Below are 12,766 nucleotides of genomic sequence, written 5' to 3' on the forward strand. Positions count from 1 at the left end.
ATTGTATAACTTGTCGGAGGGTAAATGCTCAACATATGAGAAAAAGGGTCCCGGGAGGACGAGAATTGGCACATCGACCTTTTGCAAAAATTCAATTAGATTTTACTGAACTTCCAAAAACGGGGCGATATAGATACTTGTTAGTTATTGTAGACCACCTCACAAACTTTGTTGAAGCATTCCCTACGGCAAGGGCCACAGCTCAAACCGTGGTAAAGATGTTATTAGAAAGCATCATACCCAGATACGGGGTAATAGAAGCAATTGACTCTGATCGAGGCCCACACTTTGTGTCAAAGGTATCCTGAGACACGATGAAGGCTCTGGGAATTAAATGGGAATATCACACTCCCTGGCATCCTCAGAGTTCGGGAAAGGTAGAACGAATGAATGGTGAAATTAAAAAGCAACTAACAAAGCTTATGATTGAGACAAAAACCTCCTGGGTGAAATGTTTACCGCTTGCACTACTGAATATCCGGACATAGCCCCGAGCCGATGTCGGAATCTCACCTTTTGAAAGGCTGTGTGGTATGCCTTATGATTTAGAGATGCCATCTGATCACCCCCAGGTACAGGATATCCAATTAAAACCTTATTTAATACAGCTTATGAACCGACGGAGGGAGTTGCAAGCAAAAGGCTTGGTGGCTAGATATAGCAATCCATAGGATACAACCTGGAGATAGGGTTCTAATTAAGACATGGAAAGAAACGTCTTTAACAACACGGTGGGGAGGCCCCTATGTTGTTTTACTTATCACAGAGACGGCTATCCGGACGGCTGAGAAGGGGTGAACGCATGCCAGTCGCGTGAAAAGACCGATCTAGAAAAGCGAATGGGAAGCGGTCGCAGGCCCTGATGACTTAAAGCTCACGTTGAAACGAACTCGATAAGTATGGTCTAACTGTCTATGTACCGTAAAAAAAGGAGGAGAGGGGACCCTGTTTGATCAGAAAAAGGTCGCGGTTACCTGAGAAACTCCCCTGAAGAACACTGCTGCTGCCGAGAAGAACCTGCACCTTGTAGTTTGCTGCAACCGAACTGACAAACGAGGCAGAGAGTGCTTTGCAGGGCAAGCAGGCGATCAGGCCCAGTCAGCATAGGTTTATGAAAGGCAGGTCCTGCTTGACGAACCTGATCTCCTTCTATGACCAAGTGATGCGCTTGGTGGATGAGGGAAAGGCTGTGGATGTGGTTTACCTTGACCTCAGTAAGGCTTTTGACACAGTTCCCCATAACATTCTCCTCAAGAAACTGGCTGCTCGGGGCTTGGACTGGCGTACGCTTCGCTGGGTTAGAAACTGGCTGGATAGCCGGGCCCAGAGAGTTGTGGTGAATGGAGTCAAATCTGGTTGGAGGCCGGTCACTAGTGGTGTCCCCCAGGGCTCGGTACTGGGGCCGGTCCTCTTTAATATCTTTATCGATGATCTGGATGAGGGCGTCCAGTGCACCCTCAGTAAGTTTGCAGATGACACCAAGCTAAGTGCGTGTGTCGATCTGCTCAAGGGAAGGAAGGCTCTGCAGGAGGATCTGGATAGGCTGGAGCGATGGGCTGAGGTCAACTGTATGAAGTTCAACAAGGCCAAGTGCCGGGTCCTGCACCTGGGGCGCAACAACCCCAAGCAGAGCTACAGGCTGGGAGATGAGTGGCTGGAAAGCTGCCTGGCCGAGAGGGACCTGGGAGTATTGGTTGATAGTCGGCTGAATATGAGCCAGCAGTGTGCCCAGGTGGCCAAGAAGGCCAACAGCATCCTGGCCTGCATAAGAAGCAGTGTGGCCAGCAGGTCTAGGGAAGTGATTGTGCCCCTGTACTCGGCTCTGGTGAGGCCGCACCTCGAGTACTGTGTTCAGTTTTGGGCCCCTCGCTACAGGAAGGACATGGACGTGCTCGAGCGAGTCCAGAGAAGGGCGACCAAGCTGGTGAGGGGTCTGGAGTACAAGTCTTATGAGGAGCGGCTGAGGGAGCTGGGCTTGTTCAGCCTGGAGAAGAGGAGGCTCAGGGGCGACCTTATCGCTCTCTACAGTTACCTTAAAGGAGGCTGTAAAGAGGTGGGGGTTGGTCTGTTCTCCCACGTGCCTGGTGACAGGACGAGGGGGAATGGGCGAAAGTTGCGACAGGGGAGTTTTAGGTTGGATGTTAGGAAGTACTTCTTTACCGAAAGGGTTATTAAGCATTGGAACGGGCTGCCCAGGGAGGTGGTGGAGTCACCATCCCTGGAGGTCTTTAAAAGACGTTTAGATGTAGAGCTTAGCGATATGGTTTAGTGGAGTACTTAGTGTTAGGTCGGAGGTTGGACTCGATGATCTTGAGGTCTCTTCCAACCTAGAAATCTGTGATACTGTGATACTGTGAAACGGTGGGGAATTACGTGGCCAGGTAAAGAACTCTGGAAAATGGGCCCTAGCCATTTTTTTTTTTTGCGATACATAGTAATGGGTACAATTGTTTACACTGTTCCTGGGTCTGCGCACCCTCACAAACCTTTTAAATGGAGCCTGATTAGATGGGAAGATCACCATGTTGTTCAGCAGATAACTACTGCTGGGGGACTGATAGGGGAGGCATCATCTATACAAAGAAGGAAGAGACTAAGAGTCCCCAACGGGTGGGACCAAATCAGAAACTGTCGGGGAGTGTTTTGAGGATTCAGCCTACACAAACTTTTAGAATGCTAACTCCTAATAGCCCTAAACCACTGGAGGTTGCTAATAAATCAGTAAACCCAGAGTACGGGATTAGAAATGAAGGGGTGACCGGGAATAACATATGGAGAATCATGAATGCTAGTTATCAGTTGTTGAATCAAACAAATCCAGACGTGCCTAGACCTTGCTGGTTATGTCTTGATATAAGGCCCCCATATTACGACGCCATTGGGGATCTGGGAGAGACCACCCGTTCAAACGAAACCGATCCCCCACAATGCAATTGGGGAAGGGATGTAGGAATAACGTTAACGGAAGTAACTGGGAATGGCAGGTGCATAGGCACGGTCCCTGGTGAGAAGTTCCATCTATGCAATATTACAGAAAATGTTACACAATTAGACAAAGAAAAATGGTTAATATCAGCAGATAACACCAGATGGGTATGTTCGTCTCTGGGGGTAACTCCATGCTTATCTTTGAAATTGTTCAACTCGTCTCATGATTTTTGTGTACAGGTAGTAATTATACCTAGGATTCTTTACCATTCTGAGGAGTATATGTACATCCAACATGCTATGGCAAAAAACCACTTAAGGAAGAGAGAGCCTATTACGGCTGTTACTTTAGCCACTCTGATGATTCTGGGGGCTGCAGGAGCCGGAACTGGAATTACCTCTCTGGTAAAACAAAGCCAAGAATTTACCTCTCTACGCATTGCTGTAGATGAGGATTTGGCCCGTATCGAGCAATCTATATCAGCTTTAGAGAAATCTGTGCGATCCTTATCTGAAGTAGTACTACAAAATCGTAGGGGATTAGATCTGATTTTTCTACAACAAGGAGGATTGTGTGCAGCCCTACGAGAGGAGTGTTGTGTATATGCTGATCATACTGGAGTGGTAAGAGATACAATGACTAAATTGAGAGAAGGGCTAGAAAAACGAAAAAGGGAGAATGAAGCCCACCAAAACTGGTACGAATCCTGGGTTAATTACTCGCCTTGGCTCACTACCTTGCTATCAACCATAGCAGGACCTTTACTGTTATTTATATTAGCATTGACTTTTGGACCATGTATATTCAATCGAGTAATTGCGATTGTAAAAAATCGATTAGAGGCAGCTCACCTTATGCTTGTGCGTGCAAAATATGAATCTCTTGAACAGGAGGAGGATGATGCAGAAACTTTAATATTGAGCAAACAAGTGCTTCAAAAATTCATCAATGAACAAAATATGTTAGAAAAAGGAAAAGGAGGGATTGTGATAAATTATCGGGTGTTTGTTCATTGTCTTTAAAAGGAATTCAGAGAATCTGCTGAGAAGATAAGGTTTTGCAATTTACGACCTTGTTAAGGGGGAAGACTAAGCAAGTAGATAGTGGGGAGGGGGTGTTGGATAAACATCCTTGGTAAAACAAAGACTCTGTGAAATACTGTTTGCCGCTTCACTACCCTCCCCCTTGAACATGAGCAGCACAACCCATGATCATTGAAAGAAAAACAACGACCCCCAACAACGAACTGCGCAGCTTCAGAAGGTTCAACAAGTCCTGACAAGCCGAAACTTGGATGCTATAAAACGGCGACACTGAAAAGGGAAAGTTGCGTGCTGTGGTGGAGCGGAGACTCCCCAGCCGCCCAGCGCTGTTTTGCTTGTACCTGCTTATTTAATTAATAAATTATCTTCGACCAGAAAATTACGTGGTCTCGCTTATAACACAATTTATTCTGCCTGTCCTCAGGCAAGTAGCTGAGGGAGTCGCCAGTGTAAGTGTCCTAAACTCTTGTGTAATTAATGAGAGATAAGTACATAAATAGATTAATTCATACCACAGTTGGTCAAAACTACACTTTGCACGTATCTGTTTCCACTGAGAACGTATGCTGTTAATAACTGTTGCTAATACCTCAATTCTATGCCTAAATTAAGGTAGGAAGAATATAGGCATTTTTAGGTAAACATAATAAAATTTAGTGTTTGTGGAGGTGAGTAGGCCCTTGGACACACCCTTATTGACTGGTTAAGAAAGAATTGTATACATATTTTCATCATTAGTAGTACTGAAACAAAATATGTTTGCATGAATACATTACCAGTAGTATTTGTGTTTGAAACAAAATTCATAGTAAAAACTTATGTATGATTCTTATGTCATCTTCCACTATCTTGCAAACTATTAGTTTATGATAGCAAGTATATTTTAAATTGAATTGTTTTTGTGTGTACTGTTTGACACATGAGAAAAGGCTGAAAATTATGGTGTATGTCATTAAGTGTTAATTATTCACTGATGGCTCCGGTAGTTTGAAGTTCATGTGTAAAATATATATATATATATTATTATTAGTAATAATAATAAAAATATTTGTTTTCCGTGTTTTTCATCCCTGATTATCTATTGGTAGATAAACAATCAGCAGGTACCAGTCTGACAAAAAAAAATCTTCCCATTGCAATTTCTGTATTGAGTTCCACAAAATATAAGGGTTAACATACTGTAGTAGTGGCTGAGATTAATTGAGCATTATCAAAGTGTGCTTACAAAGGAAGTTGATAAAACTGCCAACTTCATAAAATAATTTTGTGGTAGATTTATTGGGAGAGATAGAGGAAGTAAGGACTACATTCTCTTTGAATAGCTCTTTGTGCTATGGTTTCTCTATATGCCCTATTTAGACTTAACATTAAGTTAGAACTCAAGAAGATGCCTTTTTTGAAAGCTACCAAATGAACAGCATTGGTTGGCATGAGAAGCAGTTACTCAATACTAGCTGAGAAAGTCTGAATCCTCTTTAGGGCTACCATACTGACTGCTATCCCATACTACAAGAAAGATCCCTAGCAGAAGTCATCAATTGGCAAAATAGTATCATAAATACAAATTAAAATACACACACAGACAGTTATATAAGACAGGAATAGATTGCATAGATTAAGTACATAAAATGAGAATATGATTTTTTATTATTATGCTATTCTTGGATTTAGTAAAATAGTAAAGCTCTTATCTTTGGTGATTTTTTTCATCCTTTCTCAGGAAAGAAGGGAGGAAGGGTGGAAGAAAGAAGGAAGGAAGGAAAGAAGGAAAGAAAAAGCCACAATCCATATTCTTCTAGTCTGTGATTCCTTGCTTCTTACAATCATAATCAGTTTCTCAGAGAAGAGAATGAGATGTGGATGATCAGCTGAGACAATTTTGCTTTAGATTGCTGCAGAGGATATTATGAGCAGTGATACCTTCAGTGATTGCAGCATCAAGTAGCAAGTTCTGCCTTTGCACGCATCTGGTGACTGAAAACGTTGCTGAGTCATTTCAGAGCAATGGACAGTCCTTTGTGTAGTCGTTCAACAGCTCATTCATCAGAATCTCACAGATACTTAACCTAAATAAAGTACTCAAAAGCATCAGGCTAAATTTTGTTTCTCCCAATTTTATGCTTTAACACTTGGAACATGGAGTCAAGGAGAATTATGTCATTAATTGATGGTGATCTGACATTAGGTGAATATCATAGGCATTTCCTCCTTGTAAAACCTCAAAAACAAACTACAAAAACAAACAGAAAAACCCTACAGCTACTGTCTTTAACAGTAGTGAACCTACATAAAATGTTCCAAAGTATTCCAAACCTTATCAGTCTGCTTGCTAAATAGAAACTAATTTGTATAAACCTCTTAGGCATTTCAGTCCTTTCTATATGCTGGTTTCTATGCATTTTGACTTGAGCATCCCAAATCTATATCTATAAAGCTAGTTAATGTTTCTGAAAAGACTGGTGTTCACACTGGTCTTGGTCATCACCCACTATACTTACTCATGTTTTGGAAAATCCTTAACAGAGTGCCCTGGTGAAGGTCACACATCACTAGCAATGGAACCTATGGAATTATAGGAAAGGAGGTAATGAAACCAAAAGTCTGAACTCCCATCTCTGTTGCCCTGCTGAGAGCTATGCAAGTACTGGTGATGTCATCTGCAGTTTCACAGGCATATCAAGAAATTGGTTCATTAGACCATTACAAACATTTCTATCTAGAGAACTTTTCCCCTCTGAGCAGTCTTAGTGGAAATTTGGTGCAAATGCAGCTGGTTATATTTTACTTAATTTTGTTGCCTGAAGCAAATAAAATAGTTTGGAGAACCACTCATTTAAGGATTATTTATTTATTATTTACCTTAAATAACATTTTTTTCCTTTTTCTGTGTTCAAACATCACTTTTATTTCATTGATTTAATAGACATAAAGTAGTAGAAAAAAGATATATGTAATAAATGACAGGCCCTTATATAGGCACAAAGCTTGCTACCTTTGAGAAGTGAATTATTTTATTTCAAAGTGAAACACTTGAACTTGAATTCTTTACAGCAAAGCTCAGCTGTCCCATCTGTTAATTTTTTAAGCAGATGATTAACAAAAGGATAAATATTTCTGTCCTATGTAATTCTCATATACTGACAGAACTAATTATTTAAAATAAAATAATACATTAGTTCTCAATGCTAATGGAATTGATGTATTTATTTAGCCTGTCACTGTTTCAACAATCAAATCTGAGAGACAGCCTGAATTCAGAGATGAATTACAGCTTTCATCCTTCATCCCTGCTGAAGTTCTTTGCAAACTGCATTCTGACATGATAAAAAGGAATAAAAATAAATCTTATTAAAAAAAATAAAATAAAGATCCTCACATCTCAGAAATAATAACTTTTAATATTATCTTCTGTTGATGGTACGGTAATTATAAGACTCAAAAATGGAAAATGGTCATAACAAGCAAGAACATGGGAGTAGCCTAGGAGATAGCTATTTTGAAAATGTAATACCAAATAACAAAAAGTAAATCCTGTTGTCATATTTATGATACAATGATACATGCTTCTCAGGGGAAATCATAAAAATGAAATTTAACCTTGATCTATAAAGACGTAAATATTTTTCTCAATCCCATGTACTTTGTCTCAGCCTTAAGTTCTTAAGTTTAATATTAGCAAAAGAGTTTTTTTATATTAACAATTTATTCATTTTTTTCACACCCTCCTCATGTGAAAACTGCAGGATATTTTGTGCTTCTAGAATACCAAAGCACACACATTCCTAAGAAGTTGATCAGAGGGCTGGAGCACCTCTCCTGTGAAGAAAGGTTGAGAGAGCAGGGGTTGTTCAGCCTGGAGAAGAGAATGCTCCACGGAGACCTTATAACACCCCTCCATTTACTGAAAGGACATTTATAAAAAAAAAAAAAAGATGGAGAATGGCTTTTTACACGGAAAGATAGTGTCACATTAAAGGGGATGTATCAGAGTCCGACGTTTGCCTGTCTCAGAGCCTTCCTAAGAGCTTGCACTGAGGCAGTTTCACAAAGTTGAACATATTTAATAAGGTGACAGACATAACAGATTCTGAATTACCACTGATAAATACACTTATTGAAATGGTGCTAATACATGATAATAGTGTTAGCAAAATGCTATCCTGGGTATTCATCACCAAAGGGTGAAGACTCAGAGCTTACCAAGACAGTGTCTCCATGGAAGAGAAGGAACACAGTCCATTAACTACCTCTTCTAGGTTTCCATTTTCTTCTTTCTTCCCCTCCAGCTCTTCTTTTCTCCTTATTATTCTTTTTCCCCCACTAAATCTGAACACTCTTATATATCCTACCCTTATCTGTTCCCTCCCTGGGGTGACGTTTAGCATGATTTGGGTGAAGTGTTTAGTACGATAGTCATATATGTTTAGCATGTACTTCACTAAGCTCATTATCATATTCAGGGATGTGAACTTTAATTCTATGCATAATGAAGCAAAAGGTTTCACTCAGGCACCATGGCCTTCAAGACTCTGTTCTGTCATCAGAACAGGGCTGGCCCACCAACAAAAGACTACCTCCTTCAGCAGCTTCTTATACCAAGCTTGAAGATTTCCATCCACAAAGTTTGTGTAAGAGAGAAACAGGAACAAGCTGCTCAACTCCCCTGTGCCCAAGGCTGGTGCTTATCAGTAACAACAACAAATTTGCATAGATAGTGATATTCTGGGTAGATAATGATAAAACAAGGGGAGACTGTTTTAAATGAAAAACAAAAACAAAAACAAACAAACAAAAGATCCCTGGAGGTGTTCAAGACCAGGTTGGATGGGGCTTTGAGCAACCTGATCTATGTACCAGGGCAGCATCCCTGCCCATGGCAGGGAGGATGAAATTAAATGATCTTCAAGGACCTTTCCATCCCAAGCCATTCTATGATTCTACAATGATTCTATGAAGATCATAACAGTGATATGCATTCTGGTGCTTTATTATAACTGTTATATGTTTGTCTTCATGTTTAAGAGCATAACAGTGCTGTTACAACAATTAGTAAGAATTACAGAAAATATCACAGCTCATCAAAATTTTTAAATTTCATTTTGGTTTATATTTTGATGAAAAATTATATATTTTCTGTTATTTTTATATAACCATTTATTTCTGAAAGCTTTTATTGATACTCCCCCTATTACTTCAACCACTGGAATACTCAAAGTACATTAATTTTGAAAATTCTCATTACAGTTCATTATAATTCATGAGATAAATTATTGATTTTTCAACCACATCTAGAAGTCACTAGAACTGTTTTATATCAGAGATAAGTAAACAAGAAAAATGGAAAATATCTGTAATGAGAAAAACTCCATTAAAAGTGCTTTCTCAGTATGAATAATAATCTCAGGATAAAATAAATAGAACACATAATATCACTATTTTTTTTCAAGCTTGATTAATGTAAGTTCTTATCTGCTCAAACAATTGGTAAGGTCTATATTTGGAATGACACAGTTGTTATGAATACCTCTATTTTCTGAGGTAAATCATGATGTATATAATTTGAAATTTTGTGTGCTTAGTCTCAGAAAGGCTTTTGGTTCCAGACCTTTCAAAAGAAAAAGAAGATGGTCTGTTTTATTTTCATATATGCTGCAGATATGAAAGATATTTATTTATAATGCCATTATATTTGTTTAAGTACTGGTTACGCGAACACTTTCAGAAGCATCTGTAGAATTTTATAACTAGCTAATCAATTGGTGTGTGTTCCTGTGTGAGAGGTCAGCCACTCCGTCATGACCAGAATTAAAGTACACAGTTGCATCTGTTTTTGTGCTTTGAGGCTTTGCAGCTCCAATAACTAAATAAATTCTAAACTACATATGGGATGAGTTCAATGTTCATAATTTGAATAATTGTTTCAGAATTACAATCTCAAGTGAGACACTGTACAAGTATTAGTCAAAATTTGGTATACTGAAAGACACAATGAACAGGAGTCCCCACAGTCATCTCAACCTTGACCTGCAACCCCCTTGTTATTCCATCTCTGGCCTTCCCTTAAGCAAAGACTGACAACTGTGCCAAATTGTGACAGATTGTGTTGTTGATACATAACATGGGCACTTTTCCCCCGGTACTGTATAATTATAAGCATAAAATAAATATAAGACAAATGAATCAGAAACTACAGCTTAAGACAGAGATTTTAACTGTGACCCAAGATAAAGGAACAGTTCCAAAACATAAAATAAGACTTATATTCTCATCTCAATACATGTGCAGACATCAGTACTTTAGATACTTCTACGTAATGTTTATTCTGAGTAAAATATAGTTTTGATCTCTTACAAAAACTGTGTTAAGGATTTATTTTTTTTTTTTTTTTGATTTAGCTGTTCACCTTAGTCCATAAATCTGTATGTGTTGTCCTCTAGTGTTTGCTTTTTCAAACTTTATTCCTAAACTGTTTTGGGATTCCATTAATAAATGTTATCTTCATCTTTTTAGTTTCTATTTAGTTATTGTTTTTAAATTTGTTTCATTTTCCCTCTTCTGCAATATTTTTTCTTCCTATTGTTTTAAGCTGTTTTCTCTCTTTTCTAATCTCAGAGTTGATCCATCAGCCTTTTTAGCTTTAATGTGCTTCTCTTTCTCTCCTGATGTGGTCCACGTCTGTCTCTTCAAATGTACAAATATTCTTTTTTCTCTTTGTTCTTTTGCTAATTTTTATCAATTCTTTCCAACACTTTTTGTCTTCCTTTCTCTTCATTTTCTCTTCATTTTTTACATTACTATATTACTAAATATTCCTTCAGAATACACTATTCTTTTTTTTTTTTCCAGTTTGTATTGTTTTGGTTTTCTGCATTGAAGACAACTAGTTAATTCTATTATAAACACCTTAGTGATAAACAGGAAAAAAAAAAAAAGCTTCCTATTTATTTACATCAGTTTTGCCAGACAATACTTACTATAAAGATTACTGTAAAGACTACTTGTCTATTGTGATGAGAAAAAGGGTGAACTGCCATAAACATTCTAAGTCATTTTTTAATTTAGTGGCAGTAATACTTAGGCATGAATGTGATAATGAAATCAAATGTAACAGCACAGTGGCACAGTAGAATCTGAAGACTGCCAGTTCAAGGGCTCTTTGTGTACAGAGGAGCCTAACAACAGGACCAGCAGTGGCCATTCAGGCAAATCAGATGTTATTGCAAAGACTTTCAGCAGAGTGTTTTGACTATGACGGATAAAAGCTATGTGTGCTACCTTCTTGAAGAGCACCACAGCATAACTGAAGGATCCTTTGCATTAGGTGTCTTCTTCAGTAACTGTAGGTCTTCTAATATCTTCTGGGTATCCAGACTTATAATCTTAAAAGCATTTCTGGCTCCCATCATATACACTTAGCTTATACAGTCTCGTATTCCTTTGTTACTTCCACTGTGTTATTCAGGAACAGGGCACAGGAGAAAGCTGAATACTAGTCTATACCTGGTATGAGATTTGTAAAGATCTGTGTGAAAGTGGGTTTGAACCCTTCTTCAAGAGGACTGAAATAAATAAAATATTAAATAAAGTGATCACAACAGGGAGAGACATCTTGATTTGCCTCTAATTTGCAGTTAATGTAATGCAATAGGGTATGTATCAATATGGCAGTAGTATTTTGAACTGTCTTGATATATTTGGAAGAGTAACCAGAACAACCATATAAATGTCTCCATGCAAAACCAATTCTAGAAGTGAGATGGGGTTTAAAATGACTCAGTTTTAAAATGTGGACGAAGAAAATGCATTCAGAAGAGGTTGAGCAGAATGTATAGCTGCAGAAATACAGCTTAGGAATGGCTTAAAAGATTTAAATACTGGCTTCAATAATAAAGCCACTCTATTGATGTGGAATGGTTTCCTTCAACCAGAACAAAAGTTGAAAATATGTGAAATGAGGAAGTGCTACAAATTGTTCGGAGGGGAGAAAAGGGAAAGAGCTAAAGATGTCAATAATAATGGTCCTGGCTCCTTGAAAACCTCTTCTGAGACCATTTCTGTCTGGTTTGACTTAACAACTCCCAGTGAGAATGTCCTTACTTAGGGTCACATACAGGGAAATAGCAGGAGAAAACAAGGGACAGAGAATGAGGACAACAGACAGGAAGAACAGGGTACTGAGGGAGAAAAGAACCATCAAATCCTGTTTTTCTGTCAGGATGCAGAAAAGCTTGTGATGGCCGGGTTCTCAGGTGCTTATTGTTTCTTACCAATCCAGCTGCAGCAAAACAGCTTTTGTGTCCTTTGTTCTATTGCTTAAGATTTTGTTTCCTTGCTTTTGAGATATAAAGAAATGATATCTAGGAGGAACTATTACCCTTGCAGAACTTAGAAATATATTTTTAAAAAATAATATATATATATATGTATATATGACAAGGTATTACTCTCAGCAAAAGTGCTGACATTAGCAGTGATTCATGAAGTTTATTGCTGCTTATCCAGGCTAGTAAGCACAAAACTAGATACCACTAAATAAGTCTTTTTAAGGAACAAGCAAGCCAAGCATATTACTGGGGACTAATATTGAATTATTTCATTTTAGCTGAGGCAGAAATAGTTCCTCAAATGTTGCGTATATGTGCCTTTTTCACTTTTACTTAGTTGCCCTTAGAATTTCTAAAGTATTTTCTCTGCACAGTTGCAAGACATTCATTTCATAGCAGAAACCAGTTCTCTAAACTCTGAATGTTTGTGTAGTCTTCAGAAATTTAATGTAAAAGTATAAAATAAAAGT

This window comes from Anser anser (genome assembly GCF_964211835.1).
Source record: "Anser anser genome assembly, chromosome: 1".
Classification (NCBI taxonomy): Eukaryota; Metazoa; Chordata; class Aves; order Anseriformes; family Anatidae; genus Anser; species Anser anser.